General features: G+C 39.4%; 1 long non-coding RNA gene across 1 annotated transcript; it reads left to right on the plus strand.

Moving 5' to 3' along the window:
- Positions 1–4,353: 4,353 nt before the first annotated feature.
- LOC120863551 lies at positions 4,354–20,669 on the plus strand. The gene is made up of 3 exons (XR_005721024.1): positions 4,354–4,366; positions 16,866–16,875; positions 20,584–20,669. It is a non-coding gene; the product is annotated as an uncharacterized LOC120863551 (long non-coding RNA).
- Positions 20,670–27,840: the final 7,171 nt, after the last annotated feature.

A 27,840-nucleotide genomic window follows, 5' to 3' on the forward strand; every position in this document is an offset into this window, starting at 1 on the left:
GGGACTCTCGAGTCTTCTCCAACACCACAGTTCAGAAACATCAATTCTTCAGCCTTCAGCTTTCTTTACAGTTCAGCTCTCACATCCATACATGACTACTGCAAAAACCATAGCTTTGACTAAACGACCTTTGTTGGTAATGTCTCTGCTTTTGAATATGCTGTCTAGGTTGGTCATATCTTTTCTTCCAAGGAGCAAGCATCTTTTAATTTCATGGCTGCAGTCACCATCTGCAGTGATTTTGGAGCCCCCCAAAATAAAGTCTCTCACTGTTTCCATTGTTTCCCCATCTATTTGCCATGAAGTGATGGGACCGGATGCCATGATCTTAGTTTTCTGAATGTTAAGTTTTAAGCCAGCTGTTTTGCTCTCCTCTTTCATCAAGAGGCTCTTTAGTTCTTCTTCCCTTTCTGCTCTAAGGGTGGTGTCATCTATGTATCTGAGGTTATTGATGTTTCTCCCAGAAATCTTGATTCCAGCTTATGCTTCATCCAGCTTGGCATTTCACATGATGTACTCTGCATATAAGTTAAGTAAGTAGGGTGACAATATACAGCCTTGATGTACTCCTTTCCCGATTAGGAACCAGTCTTATTGTTCCATGTCCAGTTCTAAATGTTGCTTCTTGACCTATTCATTGTAACTAAAACTTGGAAGCAATCGAACCTCAACAATAGAATATAGATTGTTATTGCTATATACAGAAACATATATAGCAATGACCTTTTTAAAAAACTACTGCTAAATGCAACAATATGTGTTAATCTCATAATATTCAGCAGGAGAAACTCAAACACAACATTTTTTATGATTTTACTTATATAAAGCTCAATTATTGGAAAAACTAAATCAGAATAGTAGTTGCCTTTAGTGGAGATCAACACTGGAAAGGGGTAAAAGGGGGGCCTCAGAGGGATTTGGTAATGTTTTGTTTCTTGATCTGGGTGGTGGTTACTCGAGTTTGTTCACCCTTTAAATATCTATTGAGCTATGTACTATGATTTGTACATGTTAATTATGTTCTACAATTTAAGTTCCTAAATGTAGCCTATAAGGCCCTGGAAAAACTAGTCCTACCTTAATTTCCAATTTCTTATTAACTATTTCCTCCCTCCATTATCACACTTGAATTAGTGAGCTTTCATCAGTTCTAGAACGTATCTCTCGTCAGTCTTAAGGCCCTTGGGCTTGCTAATCTCTCTGCCTGGAATGCATTATCACCAGCTCTTTTCGTATCACGTTCCTTCCAGTCCTTCAGCTCTCAGGTCAATGATCCCTTTTTAGAGAAAGCTTGCATTGACTCTTCTATTTGAAGTCCCCACGTCATTGTTTTTACTTGCTGCTATAGGGAATAATCACAAACCCAGTGACTTAATACAAACTTATGATCTGAGACCTCTGGAGGTCACCAGTCTGAAATGGGTGTCCCTGGGCCAACATCAAGGCACCACCAGGAGCATCTCCTTCTGGAGGCTCTGGGGAGGATCCATTTCCTGGCTGTTTCCAGCTTTTAGAGGCTGGAGGCATTTCTGGGCTTGTGGCTCCTTCCACCTTCTCCATTAGTAGTGCAGCATTTTCAAATCTCTCAGATTCTGATCCTCTCTTCCCTCTTTTCCACTCTTTCAACATTGTTGGATCCAGCCAGATATTTCAATAAACTGCCCTGATCTCAATGTCAGCTGATTTAGCAAAATTAATTCCCCTAAAACATATTCACAACTGAGAACTGGAATTGTGGACATCTTTGAGAGGGGCATTATTCTGCCTACCACAGTCCACCTTTTTGTAGCATATAAGGAGCAGTCATCACAATTTTTACTCATTTTATGTATTTCTCCTCCCATTCCCTGTCTAACTGCCTCTACTCTAAGGTAAATTTTGTGACAGCACAGGCCCTATATCTGTCTTCTCTGCTATTTCCTTGTGCTTAGCATAATGCCTGACATATTACAGAAATTTATTAAGTATTTGTGAAAAGAATAAACAGTTATCAGCTTAGATCTGTGTTTTGACACTTAACAACTCTGGTTTTTAACTTTTTTAATCTTTTCTTTTCATATAAATAAATAGTGTCTTGGCAGGAAGGGGACTTCTAGTGGAATCACAGTATAGATTTTTCAAGCTCTCTACTCACTCACTGTAAAAAATCATTCCCACAAATAGAGACCTATGTATGTCACATACATATCTTCACTTTTGTCATACTTAAAAAGTAGAGTTTATATGTTATTTCCTTCTAGAAAACAGTATGTCACAGGGCTCATATTCCAAAGAAAGGATAATCCAAGGTGAAGAATTAGAATTCTTTATTACAGTCATGTAAAGTTTTTTGGGGGGCTCCAAAATCATTGCAGATGGTGACTGCAGCCATGAAATTAAAAGATGATTGCTCCTTAGGAGAAAAGCTATGACCAACCTAGACAGCATATTAAAAACCAGAGACATTACTTTGTCGACAAAGGTCCATCTAGTCAAAGCTATGTTTTTTCCAGTAGTCATGTATGGATGTGAGAGTTGGACTGTGAAGAAAGCTGAGCACTGAAGAATTGATGCCTTTGAACTGTGGTGTTGGAGAAGACTCTTGAGAGTCCTTTGGACTGCAAGGAGATCCAACCAGTCCATCCTAAAGGAAATCAGCCCTGAATAATCATTGGAAGAACTAATGCTGGAGCTCCAATACTTTGGCCACCTGATGCAAAGAGCTGACTCACTGGAAAAGACTCTGATGCTGGGAAAGATTGAAGGCAGGAGGAGAAGGGGACAAGAGAGAATAAGATGGTTGGATGGCATCACCAACTCAATGGACATGAATTTGAGCAAGTTCCAGGAGTTGGTGATGGACAGGGAAGCCTGTTGTGCTGCAGTCCATGGGATCACAAAGAGTTGGACATGATTGAGTGACTGAACTGAACTGATTAGTCATGGGAAAAAAAATGGGGTGGATGAGGCTCTAAGTATGATCCTAGCATGTAGTTAACAAAGACAGGTGTCAGATAATCATTGTATCTTTGTTTTACCAGGTTATAATATCTGATACCAAAGTTTTTTAAAAAAATACTTGGAAAAATATACTCTCTGATTCACCTGTTTACTCAGCAGATACTTATTAATCATCTGTTAAGTGTCAGACCCTCTTCTAGGCTCTGGGTACACAGTACAAAGTCTCTGCCTATAGGGAGCCATTTGCAGCAACATGGATAGACCTAGAGATTGTCGTGCTGAGTGAAATAAGTCAGACAGATATCATATGATATTGCTTATATGTAGAATCTTCAAGAAAAAAAGGTATACATGAACTTATCTACAAAACAGAAATAGAGGGACTTCTTTGGTGGTCCTGTGGTTAAAAATTCACCTGCCAGTGCGGGGGACACGGGTACCATCCCTGGTCTGGGAAGATCCCACATGCCAAGGAGCAATTAAGCCTGTGTGCCACAACTACTGTCCTACAAGCTTCAACTACTGAGCTTCCCATGCCTAGAGCCTGTGCCCTGCAACGAGAAGCCACTGCAAAGACAAGCCCACGCACCACAATGAAGAGTAGCCCCCACTCGCCACAACTAGAGAAAGCCCACACAGCAACGAAGACTCAGTGCAGCCCTGAATAAATAAGTGAAATTTTAAAACATAGTTCCAGGTGTAGAAAACAAACTTATGCTCACAAGGGATTAGGGTAGTGGATAAATTAGAAGTTTGGGATTAAAATACAAACACTATATAAAATAGATGACTAATAATGACCTATGTATAGCACAGGAAACTCTACTCAATACTCTGTAATGATCTGTATGGGAAAAGAATCTTTAAGAAGGGGATAAATGTGTATGTATAACTGATTCACTTTGCTGTAGATCTTAAACATAACACTGTAAATCAACTATACTCCAATAAAAAATTTAAAAAGAAGGGGATGATGAGAAACCCAGCACTCAAAGCCAGTGCTCTGGAACAACCCAGAGGGATGGGAGGGAGTTGGGAGGGGTGTTCGGGATGGGTGGGACATGTGCACCTGTGGCTGATTCATGTCAATGCATAGCAAAAACCACCGTAATTATCCACCAATTAATTTTAATTTTAAATAGTGATAGTGTGAATTAGGGTGATAGTGCTGGAGTTAACATAAATTGGTTGGATTTGATTCATATTTTAAAGATAAAATTTGACATGACTTGATAATGGTCTTATATAATGTTAAAGAAAAATGGCCCTCTGTTTGGGGTATTTTTGTTATTGGTGGTGCCATTTACTGTTATGGAAGTTCAGGGTTAGTTTTAGTATGAAAAAGATTGAGAATTGTGGCCATGCACAATTTGAAATGCGTGTTAAACATAAGTTATGTTGATTGAGCTACTAGTTATTTGGGTCTGTGGACTTATGGGGAGATATCACATCTAGAAAGACCTGAGAAAAGATTAGGAAAACTATAATTAAAGCAATGAAATTTAATAAGATCACTTAGGGGATTAACGTAGTTAGAAAAGAGGGCCAATGCTAGGGTACATCAGCCTTTTGAGGTCTAGGAAATGGAGAGAAGTCAGCAAAGGAGACTGAGGGGGAGTAGCCAGTTGGGTCACAGAAAATCAGACAACAAAGTGTTCCAAAAGTCATGTGGAGAAATTGTGTCAAGAAGGAAGAAGGCAATACAGCTGTATTTAGTGAGATGAAACTTGAGGTTCAAAGATGGAGGTCCTTTGTGACCTTGGCAGAGTAGATTCAATGAAGTGATTAAAACTTGATTTAATGTGACAACCTATTGTGAAAATATTATGCAGCTTGGATTTCTTTTAAATACTACCATTTGAAGTAGAGATTACATGAACTTCTAGCTTTGATGGCCTATATACATGTAATAAATTCTAAATTCCTTGATATTAGATCAAAGTATATAGGTACTTGACTGTAATGGTGACTGCCTGAAGGATATACTGAGGCAGTTTCTTTGTAGCTCTGTGGATAGTATTTAACCCTCTGCCTATGATTTCCCTAATTGGGAAACTCTTTTCCTCTTTGAGGTAATTACAGATGCCTACTGTGCCTCAAAATAGAAACATAAACTTCCTTGATGTAGAGATCCTCATTTGAACTTCCTATTTTGTCTGAACCAGTGGCTTTCAAAGCATTTTCTAAGACCTAGTTCACAAACTAGTTTTTATGTTCACTTGTTTATATGCCATGTTAAGCTGTTTCTGATCATTACAATCATAATCACTAGGCCTCCTATTCTTGCAAATTGTCCATGCCACAGTGTTTTTAAATCCTTCTCATGGGCCAAATAAAGGAGTTTTATAATTCAATCACTAAAAAAAAAAAAGCCTAAGCCACAAAAACAGAAATATAGACCAATGGAACAAGATAGAAAGCCCAGAAATAAACTCACACACCTATGAGTACCTTATTTTTGACAAAGGAAGCAAAAATATACAATGGGGCAAAGAGAGTCTCTTCAGTAAGTGCTGCTGGGAAAACTGGACAGCTAGGTGTAAAGAATAAAATTAGAATACTCTCAACACCATACACAAAGATAAACTCAAAATGGATTAAAGACCTAAATGTAAGGCCAGAATCTATAAAACTCTTAGAGGAAAACATAGAACACTCTGACATAAATCACAGCAAGATCCTCTATGACCCACCTCCTAGAGTTCGGTTCAGTCACTCAGTCGTGTCTGACTCTGCAAGACTCCAAGGACTGCAGCATGCCAGGCCTCCCTGTCCGTCACCAACTCCAGGAGTTTACTCAAACTCATGTCCATTGAGTCGGTGATGCCATCCAACCATCTCATCCTCTGTCATCCCCTTCTCCTGCCTTCAGTCTTTCCTAGCATCAGGGTCTTTTCAAATGAGTCAGTTCTTTGCATCAGGTGGCCAAAGTATTTAAGTTTCAGCTTCAGTATCAGTCTTTCCAATGAATATTCATAACTGATTTCCTTTAGGATGGACCGATTGGATCTCCTTGCAGTCCAAGGGACTCTCAAGAGTCTTCTCCAACACCACAGTTCAAAAGCACCAATTCTTTGGCGCTCAGCTTTCTTTATAGTCCAACTCTCAACATCCATACATGACTACTGAAAAAAACCATAGCTTTGACTAGACGGACATTTGTTGGCAAAGTAGTATCTCTGCTTTTTAATATGCTGTCTAGGTTGGTCATAACTTTTCTTCCAAGGAGCAAGTGTCTGTTAATTTCATGACTGCAGTCACCATCTGTGGTGATGTTGTATTCCTCCTTAGAGTAATGGAAATAAAAACAAAAATAAGTAGGCTCGGATTAAACTTAAAAGCTTTTGCACAGCAAAGGAAACTATAGACAAGGTGAAAAGACAACCCTCAGAATGGGAGAAAATAATAGTAAATTTAACAACTGACAGAGGATTAATTTCCAAAATATACAAGCAGCTCCTATAGCTCAATACCAGAAAAACAACCCAATCAAAAAGTGGGCAAAAGACCTAAACAGACATTTCTCCAAAGAAGACATACAGATGGCTGATAAACACATGAAAAGATACTCATTGCTTATTAGAGGAATGCAAATCAAAACTACAGTGAGATATCACCTCACACAGGTCAGAATGGCTATCATCAAAAAATCTACAAACAATGCTGGAGAGGGTGTGGAGAAAAGAGAACCCTCTTGCACTCTTGGAGGGAATGTAAACTGATACAGTCACTATGGACGAAGGTATGGAGATTCCTAAAAAGCTAGGAATAAAACCACCATATGACCCAGCAATCCCACTCCTAGTCATATACCCTGAGGAAACCAAAATTTTAAAAGATATATGTACCCCAAAGTTCACTGCAGCACTGTTTACAATAGCTAGAACATGGAAGCAACCTAGTTGTCCATCAACAGATAAATGAATAAAGAAACTCTGATACATATATACGATAGAATATTAGCCATAAAAAAGGAATGCATTTGAATCAGTTCTAATGAGGTAGATGGGCCTAGAGCCTATTACACAGAGTGAAATAAGTCAGAAATAGAAAAACAAACATCATGTATTAACATGTATATGGAATCTAGAAAGATGGTACTGATGAAACTATTTGCAGGGCAACCATGGAGACACAGACAGAGAACAGATTTATGGATGTAGGGTGGGATGTATGGAGAGAGTAACATGGAAACATATATATTATCATATGTAAAATAGCCAGTGGAAATTTGCTGTGTGACTCGGAACTCAAACCAGGGCTCTATAACAACCTAAAGGAGTGGGATGGTGGGGGAGGTTTAAGAGGGAGGGGACATAGGTACACCTATGGCTGATTCATGTTTGGGTTTGGCAGAAACCAACACAATATTGTACAGCAATTATCCTTCAACTAAAAATAAATTTTATATATATATATATATATATATATATATATATATAATGTAAGCTAGCTCTTTTTCATGGACGTGTTAAATCAAGGGACTTCTAAAGTTTCATTTCACCTAACAATCAGCACTATAGCCTTTCAGTTACTCATTATTAAGCACCTTCTATGTGTTTGGCCTTCTCAGGGCCAGAAATTATGATGAGATGGATACCATTTCAGCCTCAAAAAACTAGGGTCCTAAAGGTAAGATAGGCAATTAAATTTTTAACAGTAAATATGTTACAGATATCATAAGAAGAATACAGCATAATAGAAGAACTCAAAATTCTAGGTGGGGGATGCAAGGTTATGAAAGACTGGACTCTGAAAGATAAGAAGTTATCCAGGAAGGGCAACAGTGACTCAGTAATAGGGAAGAGCATGTACACAGGTTTAGAGGCCATGGAAGAATGGAAGGCTAGTGCAGTATTTAAGAACACTGTGAGAAAGGGAATAAACTTTATCTTTTCTTCTGTCTTTTAGGGTAATCTGTCTCAATACTACTTACTGAATTTCAAACTTCCTTAGAAATTGATTACTCATTATTACGGATAAATATCAACTTTTAAAAAGTATTTTTATGTAATAATCAATAGTCATTAGTTATATGTAATAGCTAATACAGATTATTACTGCAAATTTTATTAATATTTTTGAAATTCTTTTCAGGTAATTTTAGATACATTTTACAAGTGTTCTCTAGACTTGTTGCCAGCAGGGACGGGATGGAATGGGAAGTTGGGGTTAGCAGATACCAACTATTATATAGAGAATGGATAAACAACAAGGTCCTACTATAGCACAGGGAAGTATATTCAATATCCTGTGATAAACCATAATGGAAAAGAACATTTTTTTAAATGTGTATATATACATATCAGTTCAGTTCAGTTGCTCAGTTGTGTCCGACTCTTTGTGACCCCATGAATCGCAGCACACCAGGCCTCCCTGTCCATCACCAACTCCCAGAGTTCACCCAAACTCATGTCCATCGAGTTGGTGATGCCATCCAGCCATCTCATCCTCTGTCATCCCCTTCTCCTCCTGCCCCTAATCCCTCCCAGCATCAGAGTCTTTTCCAATGAGTCAACTCTTCACATGAGGTGGCCAAAGTATTGGAGTTTCAGCTTTAGCATCAGTCCTTCCAAAGAACACCCAGGATTGATCTCCTTTAGAATAGACTGGTTGGATCTCATTGCAGTCCAAGGGACTCTCAAGAGTCTTCTCCAACACCACAGTTCAAAAGCATCAATTCTTCAGCGCTCAGCTTTCTTCACAGTTCAACTCTCACATCCATACATGACCACTGGAAAAACCATAGCCTTGACTATATGTATGTATAACTGAATCACCTTTGCTGTAGAGCAGAAATTAACACAACATTGTAAATCAACTCTACTTCAATTAAGAAATTAAAAGTATTGTTCCCTAATCCTTCCAAGATTGCCTGACTATTCCGATTGTTCCTTAGTTTATTCTCATGAGGCTCTGGAGAATACTTGTACATGTTAAGCATTTCTGCTTACCCCAATTCCACAATAACAGTCATGAAAAATTAATAATGTATTAATAAATATGTATTAAATGATGCCTTATTTTTGATATGCTCCAAATATGAAAATTGAGGAAATTAATTTCTAAAATTTAATAAACTCAAGATAACATGTCACTGATGATTCATCCTCTTATTATTTCTGGACCTCTAGATTTGGAAGAGGCAAATGAAAAGAGAATATATATGGAGAGTGAAAATTGTAGGTTGTTTTTCCTGTGAGAAATTGAGACAACACCTAGTATAGGTTTCATCTTATATGTAAAGAAACTTCAGGCCCAGAGAAATAGGATGTCTTAACTCCAAGTTAGAAACAAATTGTCATAGAAATCAGATTCCTACTCCAAGTCTACTACTTTTCTTATGACAAAGATCTTTGGCACTCATAAAAAGTTTTTTGATCTTTAAAAGTTAGCAGGTCATTGCTTAACATTTATTAATTCAGTCAATTAGCCAGTATTTATAGAGGTCCTATAATATTTTTAGGACTGTTCTATGTGCCAGGGATATAGCACTGAACAGACAAATTTTGCCTCTAGTAATCCAGAGATAATCAGACCACCCATATCAGCTTTACCCTGAGACATTCAGAGATGTAAGTACGTTTGACCTTTAGGGGTATGTGTGTACGTGTCTGTTTGTGTGTGAGTGTGTGTGTAAGTAAGAAAGGGAGATGTTTCATTTAAAGTCAGTTTTATTGAGATATAACTGCCATGCAGTAAAAGTCACTGTTTTAAAGTATACAGTTTGATGAGTGACAAACATACACAGTCACTAACTACCAACAAAATCAAGGTATAGAATATTTCCATCACCCCTGAAAGTTTCCTCATGCCTATTTTTATTCAGTCTCTCACCCCACCCACAGCCCTGTAACCACACTGATCTGATTCCTGTTCCTGTGTAAGTAGAATCATCACACAGTATGTGGCCTTTTGCATTGAGCATCCTTCATTTAGCATAATGCTTTGAAACACATCCATGATATTGCATGTATCTGTAGTTTGTTTGTATCCATTTGTCTTTAGTAATTGAGCTTCAGTTTTCATAGCCTCTTAGCACAAGGACTAGGTGAAAAAGTTTTACAATCAACCAACATGGAAAGTCTCCTGGGAGATTTTCAAAGAAGAGACTCTGAAAGTGATACCCTTCACTGGTTCAAGAGCTACATGTAACTTCCACTCAGGGACTACAATGAAAACTGCCTGAAACACTAGCCCTGAGCCTGGAAGTAGGGCAAGGAGGGTGGGGGATAGGAATCACCACTAAGAATTTGGAACCACTTCTAAACCCTCATTTAAGTTTGTATCTTGTATGGACTGGACCTGGACACTTGGTAAGGGATAGTGATGAAGGAATGAAACCCTCAGAGAATTATAACTTTATATTGATATCAAATTGGTAGTACCCCTGGAATGTGGTAAAAAAAATAAATTATCTCTAGAATAACCCATCTTCATCCTAGGCTTCAAGTTATTTTCAAATATAGAATTCCAACAAAAGTGAACAACTTACCATTAAAAAGAAAAAAAAAAGTTCAACATACAGGGAAACAAGATACCGAGTGAGAATCAGCAGAAATAAGAATAGCTCCAGTAGCTGAAGCAGACATGCAGTGATGTCAGATAATGGAATTATCAAACACAAAGTTGCAGCCATGAAATCAAAAGATGCTTACTCCTTGGAAGAAAAGTTATGACCAACCTAGACAGCATATTCAAAAGCAGAGACATTACTTTGCTAACAAAGGTCCATCTAGTCAAGGCTATAGTTTTTCCAGTGGTCATGTATGAATGTGAGAGTTGGCCTATAAAGAAAGCTGAGTGCCGAAGAATTGATGCTTTTGAACTGTGGTGTTGGAGAAGACTCTTGAGAGTCCCTTGGACTGCAAGGAGATCCAACCAGTCCATTCTAAAGGAGATCAGTCCTGGGTGTTCATTGGAAGGACTGATGTTGAAGCTGAAACTCCAATACTTTGGCCACCTTATGCAAAGTGCTGACTCATTTGAAAAGACCCTGATGCTGGGAAAGTTTGAAGGCAGGAGGAGAAGGGGACAACAGAGGATGAGATGGTTGGATGGCATCACTGACTCAATGGACATGAGTTTGGGTAAACTCCGGGAGTTGGTGATGGACAGGGAGGCCTGGCGTGCTGCGGTTCATGGGGTCGCGAAGAGTCGGACATGACTGAGTGACTGAACTGAACTGAAGGAAATAAGTGTTTGAAAATAAGCGGAGGGAACAAAAATCATGAAGAATGAGCAAGTGTATTTGAGTAAAGAATAAACAGAACTTCTAGAAATCTAAAGTTGTAATAAATGAAAGTTTAAAATTCAATGGATAGGTTTTTTTAATGGGTAGTTTTAAGAACATATCAGCAGATGAAATAGACTGGAAGACAAAAAAAATGTAGTAAAAAGATAAAAGATGGAGAGACAGATCTAGACATATTATTTCACTTTTTTCTAACTGGAGTCCAAGAAGGATAAATAACAAGGGATGAAAGCAGTATTTAAGGAGATAATTAGAATTTTTCACAACACCAAGCTACTAATTCAAGAAGTGAAATGAATCTCATGTAAGATAAACACATATAGTGATCATAGTGAGATGGAGAATACTGAAGGTAAAAAGATTATAAGACATTGATTTCTTTTTAAGTAATAGCAGAGAACTTATTTCCCAGAAGCAACAGTGGAAGACAAAATACAATGAAATGACATTGTCACTGTCTGATATAAAATTACAGTTAATTCAGTTATTTAAAATTCTAAGTCTAAAAAAGAAGGCCCTACTGTATAGCACAGGGAATTATAACCAATCTCCTGAGATAAACCATAATGGAAAAGAATATAAAAAAAGAATGTATAAACTGGCAAAAAGATTAATATTTTTTTAAATGCATAGAAGTATATAACTGAGTCAGTTTGCTGTACAGCAGAGGTTGACATATTGTAAATCAACTATATTTAAATAAAAAATTCTAATCCCAGCATAAATCTCTCTCATGACCCAGTAGGACAAGAGGATCAAGACGGTAGAGTAGGAGGAGCTCACCCTCCTCCACAACACTTCAAAAACATGTGGAACAATCCTCATAAAAAACTAGCTGGAAACTGGCAAAATAACTCTTAAGCAATGAAAACTGAAAGAAAGATCTCCATGTAACCGGGTAAGATGGCGGGGGGGAGTTACCAGGTCAAAACTACACCCCTGGGAGGGATCTCGATGAAGAGAAGGTCTACACAGGCAGATCCTTGTCCTGGGGAGCCAGCAGGACATGCCACAGCCTGGGCATCCCAACCGTGGTGTCCTGTGCAGAGGGGTCAAGCCCCCTTCAAAAGTGCGCACAAGCTGGCTTGCTAACAATCAGGATGGAGAGAGCCATGCACTGGTGTCTGCAGCCTTGCTATGCGTCTCTATACGAAGGGACTAACACCCCAGTCCAGCTCACTCCACACCTCAGCCTGGCGCACGATCTGGGCAAAGAGCGGGTCAAGCTACGCAGAGACAGACTTGGGGTAGGTAGGTTGTGATCTGGGTGGAGCCTGGGAGGACACTGTCACAACATGCACAGGGCGGTGCCACAAGGGCGTGAGCAGCGAGTCTTGGGCAGACAGGCGCGTTTTAGCCACGCTTCTGCATAGAGTGTGGTCTGGGCCAGATGACTAGTGGCCTTGTCAGCGCTCTAGCTCTTGCGAGATCAGCCCTCCCACCCCCCGGCTCCACCCGCTCCACAACGCAGCCTCACGCTAGATCTGGGGTAGACAGGTCCTGGGAGATGACTGCCACAGAGACAGCCCAGACCTGGGGGCAGCGCAACCGCCTCCGTTCCGCAGTCACGACGCCCTAACCCCCAACCTACTCCACACCACAGCCTTAGCACTAGACCTGGGAGGAACGCAACACAGGAAGGGACATGACCTTGGACTGCTTCTGGGCAAACCGCAGCCAACCCAGGCAGTGCACAGGCCTCACCTGCTTCGACACTCACCTGGGGGCACGCACTCAAAACAATGGAGCCTGCCTGGACCCAAGCCTAAGGGCTTCTAATCCAACATCTGGGGAGCAAACTCCACCCCTGTCATGGAGCAGAGGGGAAGCCTCACCTCACACCCTGCACAGGCCCTTAGGTACTAACCACGCCTTCCCTTGCTACCTCGGGGATAACAGCCAGCAAAAGGAAAGATGAGGCAAAGATGAGGCAAGATGAGGTTAGTATCCATACCAAAACGAGCCCTCACACCAAAAACGCTGTACATACAGCCTACATGGGGATGCTTCCACATAAACACCCCTTCAAGACCACAGTAGATAACTGTTGTTTCTCCTAAATTCATAGAGTCAGAGAAATGAAAGGTAATTGAAATATAAGTAAAATGAAAAGGCAGAGTACTCTCAATTAAAAGAACAAGAGAAATTCCCTGAAAGAATGAATAATAAAACAGCTCAGTCTACCAGACCCGGATTTCAAAAAGGTGGTAATACAGCTCCTTGAAATTAAAAGGACAAAGAGAAAGACTGGGCAGGCCTGGGGCATTGGCTTCCAGGATAGAGTTCTTCCTCAGGGAAATACCTCCTTGATAATAAAAATACTAATGCAAATTCAATAAACTTGTGGGGGAAAAGGTGGTGGACTTCTTGGGTGGTACCGTTGGTAAGAATCCGCCTGCCAGTGCAGGGGACATGAGTTCCCCTGGTCCAGGAAGATCCCACATGTTGCAGAGCAACTAAGCCGGTGCGCCACAGCTACTGAGCCTGTGAGCTGCAACTACTGTAGCCCCTGTAACCAGAGCCAGTCCTCTCTGCAACAAGAGAAGCCAGTGCAACGAGAAGTCCACAGACCACAACTAGAGAAAGCCAGTGTGTAGCAACAAAGACTCAGAGCGACAGAAAATAAAATGAATAAATTTTTTTAAATGCTCACTGATTTAAGAGAGTTTATGAAAAGAAATACAGATCACCCTAACAAGGAACTAAAAATTACAAAGACAACCAGTCAAAAACAGACAATTCAATTGCCAAGATAAAAACCAGTCTAGAAACAATGAACAGAATAAATGACACAGAAAAGCAAATAAATGATCTAGAAGGTAGAGTAATGGAAATCTCCCAATCAGAACAGCAGACAGGAAGACAAATGGAAAAAATAATAATAAAAGCAACATTTGAGATATATGGAATAATATAAAGCATGCTAAACTACGCAAAACAGGGATTTCAGAAACTAACACATTGTAAATTAACTATACTCCATTAAAAAAAGAAATGAAAGGAGAACAAACAACTGATACTACAAAAACAAAAGAATCACAAAAATACTATTAACAGTTATAAGCCGACAAATTGGACAACATAGAAGAAATGGACCAGTTTCTAGAAACTTATAGCCAGCTAAAACTTAATTAAGAAGCAGATAATTTGAACACACTAATCACTAGAAGTGAAGTAAAATCTGTAATTAAAACAAAAACAAACAAAAAAAGACTCCTGGCAAAGAAAAGTCCAGTACTAATGGCTTCACTGGGGAGTTCTACCAAACACACAAAGAAGAACTTGTATCTACCTTTCTCAAGCCATTCCAAAAAACTGAAGAAGGAACACTCCCAAATTCATTCTATGAGGCCACCATCACCCTGATACCAAAACCAGACAGGGATACTACAAAAAAAGAAAATTACAGGCCAGTATCTTTGATGAATATCAATGCAGCAATCCTCAACAGCAAAATGAATTAAAAACTACATAAAGAATCACATACCATGATCAAGCTAGATTCATTCCAGGGTTGCAAGGATTATTCAACATACACAAATCAGTGTGAAACACTGGGTTAAAAAATGAAAGGCAAAAAGCCACAAGATCATCTCAATAGATATAGAAAAAGCATTGGACAAACTGAACATCAATTCATGATTTAAAAAAAAAAAATCAGTGAGTATAGCGGGAACATATTCCAACATAATAAAAGCCACATACAGCAAAAAACTATTAGGACTAATAATGAATTCATCAAGGTAACAGGACACAATATACAGAAATTTGTTGCATTTCTTCATATTAACAAATACCAGCAAGAAATTTTTAAAATCCTGTTTAAATTCGAGTCAAAACACCAAAATAGCTAGGAACAAACCTAAGATATACTGAGGACTATAAAACACTGATAAAAGAAACTGAATATAATTCCAAGAAATGGGAAGATCCATGATCTTAGATTGGAAGAATTAATATTGTTCAAATGTCACCCAAAGCAATTTACACTTAATTTATTCTTAATGTGATCCCTATCAAATTACCCATGACATTTTTCACAGAACTAGGACAAATAATCCTAAAATTTATATGGAACCACGAATTGCCATGCCAGTCCTGATGGAAAAGAACAAAGCAGGAGGTGTAACACTTCTGGTCTCCAGACTATAGTGGGAGTACCACAAGATACAGGAATCAAAACTATGTGGGACACCGCACCAACTGTATCCAGGCGGCACAGTGGATAACAATCCGCCTGCCAATGCAGGAGGCATGAGCTTGATCCCTAGTCTGGGAAGATCCCACACGCTGCGGAGCAACTAAGCCCTTGCTCCACAGCTACTGAAACCCATATGCCCGGGGCCTATGATCTGCAGCAACAGAAGCCACTGCAACAAGAAGCCCACGCACCCCAAGGAAGAGGAGCTCCTGCTCGCCACAGCTAAAGAAAGACTGCACCCAGCAACGAAGACCCAGCTTGACCAAAAAACTAAATACATAGAAGTTTAAAAAAATAATAAATCATGGAGACTGAAGACTATCTCCACATCTCACTTAGTCATGATTATCTTGAAGAAAAAAGCAACAATGTGGTATTGGCACAAAAACAGGCATATAGATCAGTGGCATAGAACAGCAAGCCCAGAAATAAACCCACACAGCTATATCAGTCTAGGACAAAGGAGGCATGTATACACAATAGACGAGAAACCGATATTAGGACTTATAACACTCCCTCCCACTATACACAAAAATAAACTCAAAATGGCTTAAAGACTTAAATATAAGAATGATACCATAAAACTCCTAGAAGAGAACAGCTGAGCTGAGTTGATGAATAGACAGGGAAGCCTGGCGTGCTGCAGTCCATGGGGTCGCAAAGAGTCAGATACAGACAGGGGTTCAATCCCTGGGTTGGGAAGATCCGCTGGAGAAAGGAAAGGCTACCCACTCCAGTATTCTGGCCTGGAGAATTCCATGGACTGTATAGTCCATGGGGTCGCAAAGAGTCAGACACAACTGAGCGGCTTTCACTTTCACCTCTCTACTGGAAGGCAAAGTCTTAACCATTGGACTGCCAGGGAAGTCCCAGGGTTCTCTGTTTAAAGAGAAGAGAATTTGGGGGCTATTCTCTGTCACAAAATAGATGACTTTTAAAAAATCTTAAAATGGGGAAAGATTTTCTAAGTATGATAGAATACTAAGAAGACAAAAAATATTTTGTATAGGCAAATTTAAAAAAAATACATTGTGAAAACCACTATGAACAAAATCAGAAGATATCTTTCCATTAATGTCATAGAAAAGGGCTAATTTCTATACATATAAATATCTCCTACACATTAAAAGATAAGCACTCTCAAAGTTAATAGAAAACTGTGCAAAGGACATTTCACAGAAAAGGAGAATATAAGTGTTCAATAAAATCAAAATAGAACTCCAGTGAAATATCATTTTTTCACCTATTGAAGAAATGATTAAGGCATATAATGACACATTGTTCGTAAGGCTGCAAGTCCTATGCCACATATCAGATACATCTTGTGCCTCATCTCACAGCTTCTAAACTTCACCTCTGATTCCAGCTGTTGCTACAGAACAAAAAATCCTCTGTAGGCTTAGACTCATTTCTAGCTGACAGTGTATTGCTTCAAGTATGCATCCAAGCCTTTTGCTTTCTTTCCTAGAGCTTTTTTGAAGTCTCATCATGGGTCAGTGTTGATTGAAGGTACAGGTTTATTCTAGAAGTATGGGACTTAATACCTCTAGGCTAACCTTCAATCCGTGGAGGATGAAGACTGATGGACCTATGTTTCTCCTGTTGACCCTTGTGTGAACAATTACAGGAGGCATCTTACACCCTCCTCTGAAGGTCCTAGCTGGCTGGGGCCCCAGATCCCCACAGCGGTGGTCTAGATAATGCAGCCTTGCATTGGCTCTTCTCTGTTTTGCTTTTCTTGGTCCTTCACTTCTGATCCTTTAGATCGCGTCTGTATGATGAGACCACTCAAGATGGCTGTTCTCTTGCTCTCTCTACATTCCCTGCTCAACCATCTCCTGGTTCACCTGCACTCTTCTCACATGACTGACCTTCCCTCTTAATTATACAGCCTAATCAGTAACTGCCTGCATGTCTGTCCCCTGCCCTGACTGGTGATTGTTCTAATCCTTAAGACCAGAACAGCTCCCCTCCAGGTTACCAAAGAGAAGACTCTGCCCCTCATGATGATTGTTAACCCGAGGGGCTCTAAGGAACAGTCTCCTCAGCTGGTTTCCCTGGTAACCAAAGAGCCAAATTCAATAGAAGGACATCAGCTCCCCCTATGAATGGGAACCTCTTTCTTTTCCCCAGCAGCCATCTTTGTTGCCAAGTCCTGCCAGCCCATCTGCTATACATGGTGAGGTGTCACTCCAGGACTTTGCTTCTGAGTTGTAAGTTTCCCTTTTCAACAAATTGTTGATATCTCTGTCACTGCTTCTAGGCATGTTCTTCGGTCTTGTGGCTGAGCAAGTACAAGGTTTGCAGACCTTCAGGGTACAGCCCTCAAACCTCCAACTAGTTGCCTATACACAACCCTGCTCAGGATTTGCTTTTGAAAGTAATTTGAGCTCAGACATATTGCTAATGGAATATAAATTGGTGAAAGTAATTTGACAGTATTTATTAAAATTTTTGCAGAAACTAATTTGATAGTATTTACTACAACTCAAAAATATTGACCTAACAATTCCACTTTAGGAGTTTATTTTAAAGATACATTCTAATGGTTTAGCATGGGTGAAATGATGGCTGCAAAAGAATATGCATTGCAGCATTATATATCAGTCAGGAATTAAAAAAAAAAACACACTAAATTCCCCCAAATATGGGCTTGTTAATGTATCTATATAATGGGATAGTATACAGCCAGTATATAAGGTACCTGTATATGAAAAGATCTTACGTGTGCACATGTACATATATGCTGGTGTATGTAGAGAATATTCATGAAAGGCATGAGGACTTGGCATCAGTGGGTTATTTCTGAAGAGGACATGGTGGCTTTGGTAAGTGCATGAGATGGAGGCTTATCCTTATTTTATATAATTTTGTAGTTTTACAGTATTGTGCCATGGGAATACATTACTTATTCAATTTTTATGTCAAGCAATTTTGTTCTTTTGGTTATTAATATGAATGATTTAGTGTTTTCTGTTTAGAATACTGGACCCTGTCTGAATGCCTACCTGAAATATTTATTAATGTTTTTTAAAATTTCCCAAATGAGAACCACCTAATTTATAGCTAGGATTGAGAACCACTGCTCCAGAAAATGCTAATTTTAGGTGAATTAATTTGGCAAATTGGTATCTGGAGATTTGACTGGAGGTGAAATGGTATGAGGTGAACTAACTCCCCATCATCACCTTTGCATGCTTCTTACAAAATATTGTCCACCCCCCCTTGGGCATTATGTCCTTCTAAATATCTAATTCATTTTCTAGACATTACTCACTGGGTCTCCTTTAAATTTGGCATCTGTTTCTGGCTCTCCTCTTTGCTTACGTGAGGTCTCTTCTGAGAAGAGCAGTTCCCATTCCTTGCCTATTAGTTAATAAGTTCTGGATCTGAATATGTGAACATTCTCTCCAAATTTGAGGTTGAAATACCCTGGTCTCAAGTCAACAATGTTTCAGAAATCCCCTTTGACACTTTGGGACAGTTTTATTTTTCATTTGCAGACAGAGAAACTATAAGTAACTGCTAAGTGTTAGGGACATAACCAGAAGCTAACTCCAGTATCCTAACTCCTACTTGAGTTGATTTAAGATAAAATATCACAGTGAAAGTTTCCAATTTTGCTTAGTGTTGCTCAGAAAAACAGATCAGACTTGCATGTTTCCAGACTTTTTCTAAAACAGTCACCTGAAATCTTTGTTTTGTAGCTAAGGTGCTATCTGTCTCCCTCATCAGCTCCCAACGACCACTATGGCAGAGAAGAATGGGCTGTTATTTGATGCCAAATTAAATCTGCAGAGATTCAGTGAATGAAGGCTAGAGAATTATTACAGTGACTCAGTATGGTGTGTCTATTCGTGATTTTTAACATTGATAGCAAGCAAGACTTAGTTTTAATTTCCTCTTAAATATTAGGATATTTCAAAATGTCCACAGTTTCTGATTAGAGCATTGTGTTTCTGATCTTAGTGATAGAAAGTAGCCAACTTTTAAACTTAAAAAAATCTAGTAGGCTCTAGCTAAACTTCCCGTGGTCCAAGAGTACCCATCTTGGCCACAGGGAAACATGACTACCCTTCAACTCAAGTGTTATATTTTAGACATTCTTGTCTCCCTCTGGTTTTCGCAGTGCCTAGTCCCACGTGAGAACTGGCAGCATTAGCAGCACAATTGTCAGCACTGGGTTCTGATCTGAGAAGCATGGGCTTCAGGAGTGGGTTTGTCTTCAAAACAGGTAGAAAGTCAGAACCTTGATTCCTCCTGCTGTGGATAATACCCAAGGCAGCTGAAGGAAGCTCTCATGCCAGATGGCACTGCCCTGGCCTCTGGCCTCCAAACTTGCACTGGCAAGGGTCAGAGGGGTCTCTGTGTGGCCCTGTGCTCAAAGAAAGAGATCCAATTGTAACTAAGTGAGAGCTCCAGAACTCTGAATGTTTTTAGATCGTTATTCAGTCGCTAAGTCAGATCCAACTCTGCGACCCCATGGACTGCAGCACACCAGGGTCCTCTGACCTTCACTATGTCCCAGAGTTTGCTCAAATTCATGTCCATTGAGTCGATGATGCCATCCAAGCATCTCATTCTCTGTCATCTGATAACCTCAGATATGCAGATGACACCACCCTTATGGCAGAAAGAACAACTATGCCAACAAGAGTTGGCAAAGTAATGTCTCTGCTTTTTAATATGCTGTCTAAGTTGGTCATCACTTTCCTTCCAAGAAGTAAGCATCTTTTAATTTCATGGCTGCAGTCACAATCTGCAGTGATTTTGGAGCCCAGAAAAATAAAGTCAGCTATTGTTTCCACTGTTTCCCCACCTATTTGCCATGAAGTGATGGGACCCAATGCCATGATCTTAGTTTTCTGAATGTTGAGCTTTAAGCCAACTTTTTCACTCTCCTCTTTCACTTTCATCAAGATTCTCTTTAGTTCTTCTTCTTTCTGCCATAAGGGTGGTGTCATTTGCATACCTGAGGTTACTAATATTTCTCCTAGCAATCTTGATTCCAGCTTGTGCTTCATCCAGCCCGGTATTCCGCATGATGTACTCTGCATATAAGTTAAATAAGCAGGGTGACAATATGCAGCCATGATGTACTCCTCTCCCGATTCGGAACCAGTCTATTATTCCATGTCCAGTTCTAACTGTTGCTTTTTGACCTGCATACAGATTTCTCAGGAGGCAGATATTGAGCTGCAAGAGCTGTTTGTATACTTTGGAGAGTAATTGCTTGTCAGTTGTTTTGTTTGCAGATATTTTCTCCCATTCTGGAGGGTGCGTTACCATCATTTTCTTTGTTCAACATCTTTTCAGTTTGCCCAATGATACACCTTTCAGTTAAGCTCTGTGTCCTTTGACATGATCTCCCCATTCTTCAAGTATTCTTTGCTTTTTAGAAATGTGTGATGCCTCAGACTGATTTTATACTTCTGTTGCCTGGACCTGCCTGAAGCAGGTCTTTCTCCAAGGCTCTCTGGTTCCTTAGTGGGGATAGCATTTAGAAACCAATCTATGTCAAAGACGTCCACTGCTACAAGGTGTCTGTGTTCCTGGGCTCTTTTAGTAGATTTGGATCCTTGAGTTTATTCTAACAATTCCAGTCAAAATCCAGGGGCACTGGGATCCTTCTTACATTTCCCTTCTCCTTCAGTAAAAACTCTGGTTCCACACAGCACTTACAACATTTACTCATTTTTTTTCTGTCTTACAATGTACACAAAATAGTTTCATAATTACACCACCAACATCACTGGCAACAACAAACCATTCTACTAAAATGCTGCTTTCCATTCTGGATTCTTATCTTACTTGAACTTTCTGTAGCACTGACCATCATGAATTTCTTCTTCCTCCTTTAAATGGTTTCTTTACATGCTTTTTTACACTTGGTTCTCCTTAGTCTTCTTGGTTAGTTCCTCCTATCACCACAATCTCTAAATGTTAGAATGCTACAGGCACTAGGTGCTATATTTCTTATCTCTTCTCTCTCTCATGTCCTTGTTTATTTCATCTAGTCCCATAGACTTATAAACCACCTATTCACTAACTGCTGCTTCCCAATTTTATCTGAAGTTTCAACATCTATCCTGAACTCCAGACATGTATACCCAGCTGCCTACTGAACATCTCTGTATGGCTAACAGGCATCTCAAGTTTAACATTTCCAAATGCAAATTCTTAATCTTCCTCCCCCAGATCTCCTCTTCCCTATGCCAGTGAATGGCAGCTCATCCTGACAGTTGGTCAGGCCAAATTCCAGAATTATCTTTGACCTCTCCCTTTTTATATCACATCTAATTAGGCAAATCCTATTTGTCTTCAAAATTTACTCAGAATTCAACCAAATCTACTTATTTTCATTTTAATTAATTAATTTGGCTGAGCTGGGTCTTTGTTGTGGTGCACTGATCTCGGTTCTGGACTCTTTAATCAATAGACATTGATAAGAGGCCAGATGAGAAATTCAGTCAAGGCTTTACTGGGACTTTTGGTGTAGCACAAGGGAGCATAATCCGGTACTAGGTTCTCCTGTCTACTCCCTGAGGGCGACTGAGTCAGTCTTGTAAATGAGGTGAGGATGGGCGAGGGTAGGAATGGATCTGTGGATCAGGCCAGAGAGGTGGCTGAGGTGGTTTGCCCACCCATTGGTGCTGTGTGCAGGAATTGGTCCCAGCACCTCAGAAGTGGCAGATGGGTTTTTGTCTTTTTTGTACATTGCTGTTCATAATTTGCCCCAGGTTCGAATTGTTGTTGTTGCAGTTCAACCACTCAGTTGTTCAAACTCTGCAACTCCATGGACTGCTACACACCAGGCTTCCCTGTCCTTCACTGTCTTTTGGAGTTTGCTCAAATGCATGTCCACTGAATTAGTGATGCCATCCAACCACCTCATCCTCTGCTGCCCTCTTCTCCTCATGCCCTCAATCTTTTCCAGCATCAGGGTCTTTTGCAATGAGTTGGCTCTTTGCATCATGTGGCCAAAGTATTGCAACTTCAACTTCAGCGTCAATCCTTCCAATGAATATTCAGGGTGGATTTCCTTTAGGATTGACTGGTTTGGTCTCCTTGCAGTCCAAGGGACTCTCAAGAGTCTTCTCCAACACTATAGTTTGAAAGCATCAATTCTTTAGTGCTCAGCCTTCATTATGGTTCAACTCCCACATCCCTACACGGCTACTGAAAATCCATAGGTTTGACTATATGGAACTTTGTCAGCAAAGTAATCTCTCTGCTTTTTAATATGCTGGGTAGATTTTTCAGAGCTTTTCTTCCAAGGAGTAAGTGTCTTTTAATTTCATGGCTGTGGTCACTGTCTGCAATCATTTTGGAGCCCAAGGAATAAAATCTGTCACTGTTTGAATTGTTTCCCCATCTATTTGCCATGAAGTGATGGGACCAGATGCCATGATCTTAGTTTTTTGAATGCTGAGTTTTAAGCCAACTTTTTCATTCTCTGCTTTCACCTTCTTCAAGAGGCTTTTAAATTTCTCTTTGCTTTCTCCCATTAGGGAGGTAATAGCAGCAGCAGCATCTGCATACCTGAGGTTATTGATATTTCTCCTGGCTTCTTAATTCCAGCCTGTGCTTCAACCAGCCCAGTATTTTGCATGATGTGTACTCTGCATGTAAGTTAAATAAGCAGGGTGACAATATACAGCCTTGACATCCCTCTTTCCCAATTTTGAGTCAATCTGTTGTTCCATGCCCAGTTCTGACTGTTGCTGCTTGTCTTGCATACAGGTTTCTCAAGAGGTAGGTAAGGTGATCTGTTATTCCCATCTCTAGAATTTTCCAGTTTGTTGTGATCTACACAGTCAAAGGCTTTAACATAGGCAATGAAGCAGAAGTATATGTTTCTTTTGGAATACCCTTGACTTTTCTATGATCAAATGGATGTTTGCAATTTGATCTCTGGTTCCTCTGCTTTCTCTAAATCCAGTTTGAACATCTGGAAGTTCTCGGTTCATGTACTGTTGAAGCCTAGCTTGAAGGATTTTGAGCATTACCTTGCTAGCATGTGAAATGAGTACAATTATGTGGTAGTTTGAACCTTCTTTGGCATTGCCCTTCTTTGGGATAATAATGAAAACTGACCATTTCCAACCCTGTGACCACTGGTGAGTTTTCCAAATTTGCTGCCATAGTGAGTGCGTCACTTTAACAGCATCATCTTTTACAATTTGAGATAGCTCAACTGTGCATGCATACATTTTTTTTCCTTTAGTCCCTTATAGTTTCTTTGTAGTCTGATGCTTGAGGAGACATTTTAAGTGCAAGCACGGTAGTGAAGAGTCCAAAGTCCCAGCCTATCTGTTTCCACTCTGGTCCAAGATACCATAACCTTTAAGTTGTTACAATAGCCGCCTAAGTGGTCTCCATGCTATTTCTTTTGCACTCTTGAGTCGGTTCTCAGCACAGTTGCCCTGCTGCTGCTGCTGCTAAGTCGCTTCAGTCGTGTCCGATTCTGTGCGACCCCAGAGACGGCAGCCCACCAGGCTCCCCCGTCCCTGGGATTCTCCAGGCAAGAACACTGGAGTGGGTTGCCATTTCCTTCTCCAATGCATGAAAGTGAAAAGTGAAAATGAAGTCGCTCAGTCATGCCCGACTCTTAGCGACCCCATGGACTGCAGCCCACCAGGCTCCTCCGTCCATGGGATTTTCCAGGCAAGCGTACTGGAGTGGGGTGCCATTGACAGTTGCCCTAGTGATGGTCAACACTGATAATTCCTTCAGAATCTATTTCTCCCAAGTAAAAGTCAAAACCTACACGGTTCAACACAAGCTACTCCTTTATAACTTTTTTCTCCTGTTATTCTACCTCTTAAGTGATATTGATCCAGCTACCCTGGTCTCTTTGTCCTCAAGGAACATGCCTGACATGCTTCTTTTAGAGGGTCTATGCATTTACTGTTCACTTAATCTGGAATGTGTTTCTCAGATAGCCACATGCCTTGCTTCTTTACCGTGTTCTAGTTTTTATTCAGATGTTACCTTTTCCGTGGAACCTCTCTTTCTACTGCACTCCCTAACCCCCTTCCCTATATTATTTTTTTCTATAGAGCTATTTACCATCTAACTAATACATTGTTTGTTTACCCTTCCTCCCAAGAAAGTAAACTCTAGGAAGGCTCAATTTTTGTTGCCACTCAGGTTTTATTATATTTTGTGCCAGAGAGCTATCTGAAAGGTAGAGATGTTATTTTTATTACCAATATCTCTCCTCTATTGCCACGGGATTTAAAAGCTAAGTTCACTCCCCCTAGTGCATCTTAACATAGAAATTTCTGTTTTTCAAGCCTTTGGGAATATACTCTCCAGACTTCAGTTGAAGACTTCTGTGCTGACAGAGTAATTGTTAATAAATTTCTACTGAATAGTTGTGTGGTTAATAAAGTAGATGAATGATTTTTCATGTATTGTGAAATGAATTCCAGCATGCTTAGACAGGAAAAATTGGTTAATCAGAGATTATTGGTGTCAAGTACTATTCAGAGAACTAGAATAATATACCATTAAAACTATACAAATTGTGACTGAACTTCTCTGAAGTGATTTTGGAGATAATGTAACACATATTCACAGATATTCAGGTTCATCTATATGCAAATAATTATTATTTTGTAGCTGTCCAGGGAATGTGGCTAATGATAGAGCTATAAGAATGAATGTCAGACATAGCTTCATTGATTATTTGAAAATTATGACAATTTAAACTAAAGGAAAAATTATGTAATGATGTGACAGGGTTTCTAATTTACATACACTATGTTCCTGTGTGTAAGGAAATTCCTCTTTATTTCTTCTTACTGATTTGCTCCATGATACCTCACTTCTATTGAGTAGATAGGAGAAAACCCTCTCTTCTAGTATATTGTTGTGATCTGATTTAAATACCTTTAAATAATCCAGTTTTTTTATTTATCCTACAATGAGTCTACCTGAAGCATTTAGTTCATTTATATTTCTTAGAAATACATATTTGTATTTAAGTACTTATTTGTATCTAAATCTCTATATCATCAGTTCAGTTGCTCAGTCATGTCCGACTCTTTGCGACCCCATGAATCACAGCATGCCAGGCCTCCCTGTCCATCACCAACTCCCGGAGTTCACTCAGATTCACGTCCATCAAGTCAGTGATGCCATCCAGCCATCTCATCCTCTGTCATCCCCTTCTCCTCCTGCCCCCAATCCCCCCCAGCATCAGAGTCTTTTCCAATGAGTCAACTCTTCGCATGAGGTGGCCAAAGTACTGGAGTTTCAGCTTCAGCATCATTCCCTCCAAAGAAATCCCAGGGCTGATTTCCTTCAGAAAGGACTGGTTGGATCTCCTTGGAGTCCAAGGGACGCTCAAGAGCCTTCTCCAACACCACAGTTCAAAAGCATCAAATCTTCCGTGCTCAGCTTTCTTCACAGTTCAACTCTCACATCCATACATGACCACAGGAAAAACCATAGCCTTGACTAGATGGACCTTTGTTGGCAAAGTAATGTCGCTGCTTTTGAATATGCTATCTAGGTTGGTCATAACTTTTCTTCTAAGGAGTAAGCGTCTTTTAATTTCATGGCTGCAGTCACCATCTGCAGTGATTTTGGAGCCCCCCAAAATAAAATCTGACACTGTTTCCACTGTTTCCCCATCTATTTCCCATGAAGTGATGGGACCAGATGCCATGATCTTAGTTTCTGAATGTTGAGCTTTAAGCCAACTTTTTACTCTCCTCTTTCACTTTCATCAAGAGGCTCTTTAGTTCCTCTTCACTTTCTGCCATAAGGGTGGTGTTATCTGCATATCTGAGGTTATTGATATTTCTCCCAGCAATCTTGATTCCAGCTTGTGCTTCTTCCAGCCCAGCGTTTCTCATGATGTACTCTGCATATACGTTAAATAAGCAGGGTGACAATATACAGCCTTGATGTACTCCTTTTCCTATTTGGAACCAGTCTGTTGTTCCATGTCCAGTTCTAACTGTTGCTTCCTGACCTGCATATAGGTTTCTCAAGAGGCAGGTCAGGTGGTCTGGTATTCCCATCTCTTTCAGAATGTCTATAGCATAACTTATGCTATTTTTTCCATCTGTTTTTAACTTCTTGCTTTTTTGAGGAAGGAAGGTGGTTATTATTTCTCATTTAGATTTTCCTACTTTTGCGTAGGTATTCAGTATCTATTTCTATTATTTTAATGGTTACTGTAGTAATTACAACATGTATATCTAACTTACTAATGTTCAAATCAGTATTTTCCCCTCTTGAACTAAGGATATTAGACATTTAAAATCCATTAACCTTTATAACTACTTATAGCTCTAATTTTATTGTCTTAATTTTATCTTTATTCTTTAAAATTTCAAAACATTATTATTGTCAGTATTATAATGTTAGATTTATTTTCTTTTTTTCTGGTTTCTTTAATCCTTCTTGCATCTCATATCTCTTGTATAAAATGAGGTTATTTTGCCTAAAGTATAATCTTTAGAATTACTTTAATGTGTGGTCTGTTGGTGACAAACTCAGATTTTGGGTCTCTAAAAGACTTTGTTTCCTATTTGCTTTTTTAAATTGAAGCATAGTTGATTTATTATATTGTGTTAGTTTCAGGTGTACAGAATAATGATTCAGCAATTTCTGATCACACTCTAAGTCATTATGAGATAGTAAACACAATTTCCTGTGCTATACAGCAAATCCTTGTTGCTTATCTATTTTATGTATAGTAGTTTTCATCTGTTAATCCCTTACTCTTAATTTGCCCCTCTTCCCTTTAACCGTGAGTTTTTCTATGTCTGTGAGTCCGTTTCTGTTGTATATACAGTTTTATTGGTATTATTTTTTAGATTCCACACATAAGCAATATGATGTAGAATTTGTCATTGTCTTAGTATAATATTCCTTAGGTCCACTGAAGTTACCGTAAATGGCAATATTCTTATTTTTTATGGCTGAATAATACTCCTGTGTGTGTGTGTGTGTGTGTGTGTGTAATATACATATATAAAAAACATCTTCTTAAGCCAATCATCTGTTGATGGACACACGGATTGGCTGTTGTAAACAGTGCTGTTACCAACATCAGGGTGCATGTAACTTTTTAAATTCGAGTTCTCGACATTTTAGGATATATATCTAGGAGTGGAATTGCTGGATCATATGGTAGCTCCATTTTTAGGTTTTGAAGAACTCCCACACTGTTTTCCAGTCATTGTTTTCTGTTTGCCTTCCCAGCAACAGTGTAGGAGGGATATCTCTGCTCTCCAGCATTTGTTGTTTGTAGCTTTTTTTAATGATAGACTGGTGTGATGTGATACCTCATTGTAGTTTTTATTTGAATTTCTATAATAATCAGTGGTGCTGAGATATTTCCATGTGTCTATTGGGCACTGAGATGTCTACTTTGGAGAAAAGTCCATTTAGATCTGCTGTCTATTTTATATTTTTCTTATAT

This window comes from Oryx dammah, unplaced genomic scaffold, assembly GCF_014754425.2.
Source record: "Oryx dammah isolate SB20612 unplaced genomic scaffold, SCBI_Odam_1.1 HiC_scaffold_5, whole genome shotgun sequence".
Classification (NCBI taxonomy): Eukaryota; Metazoa; Chordata; class Mammalia; order Artiodactyla; family Bovidae; genus Oryx; species Oryx dammah.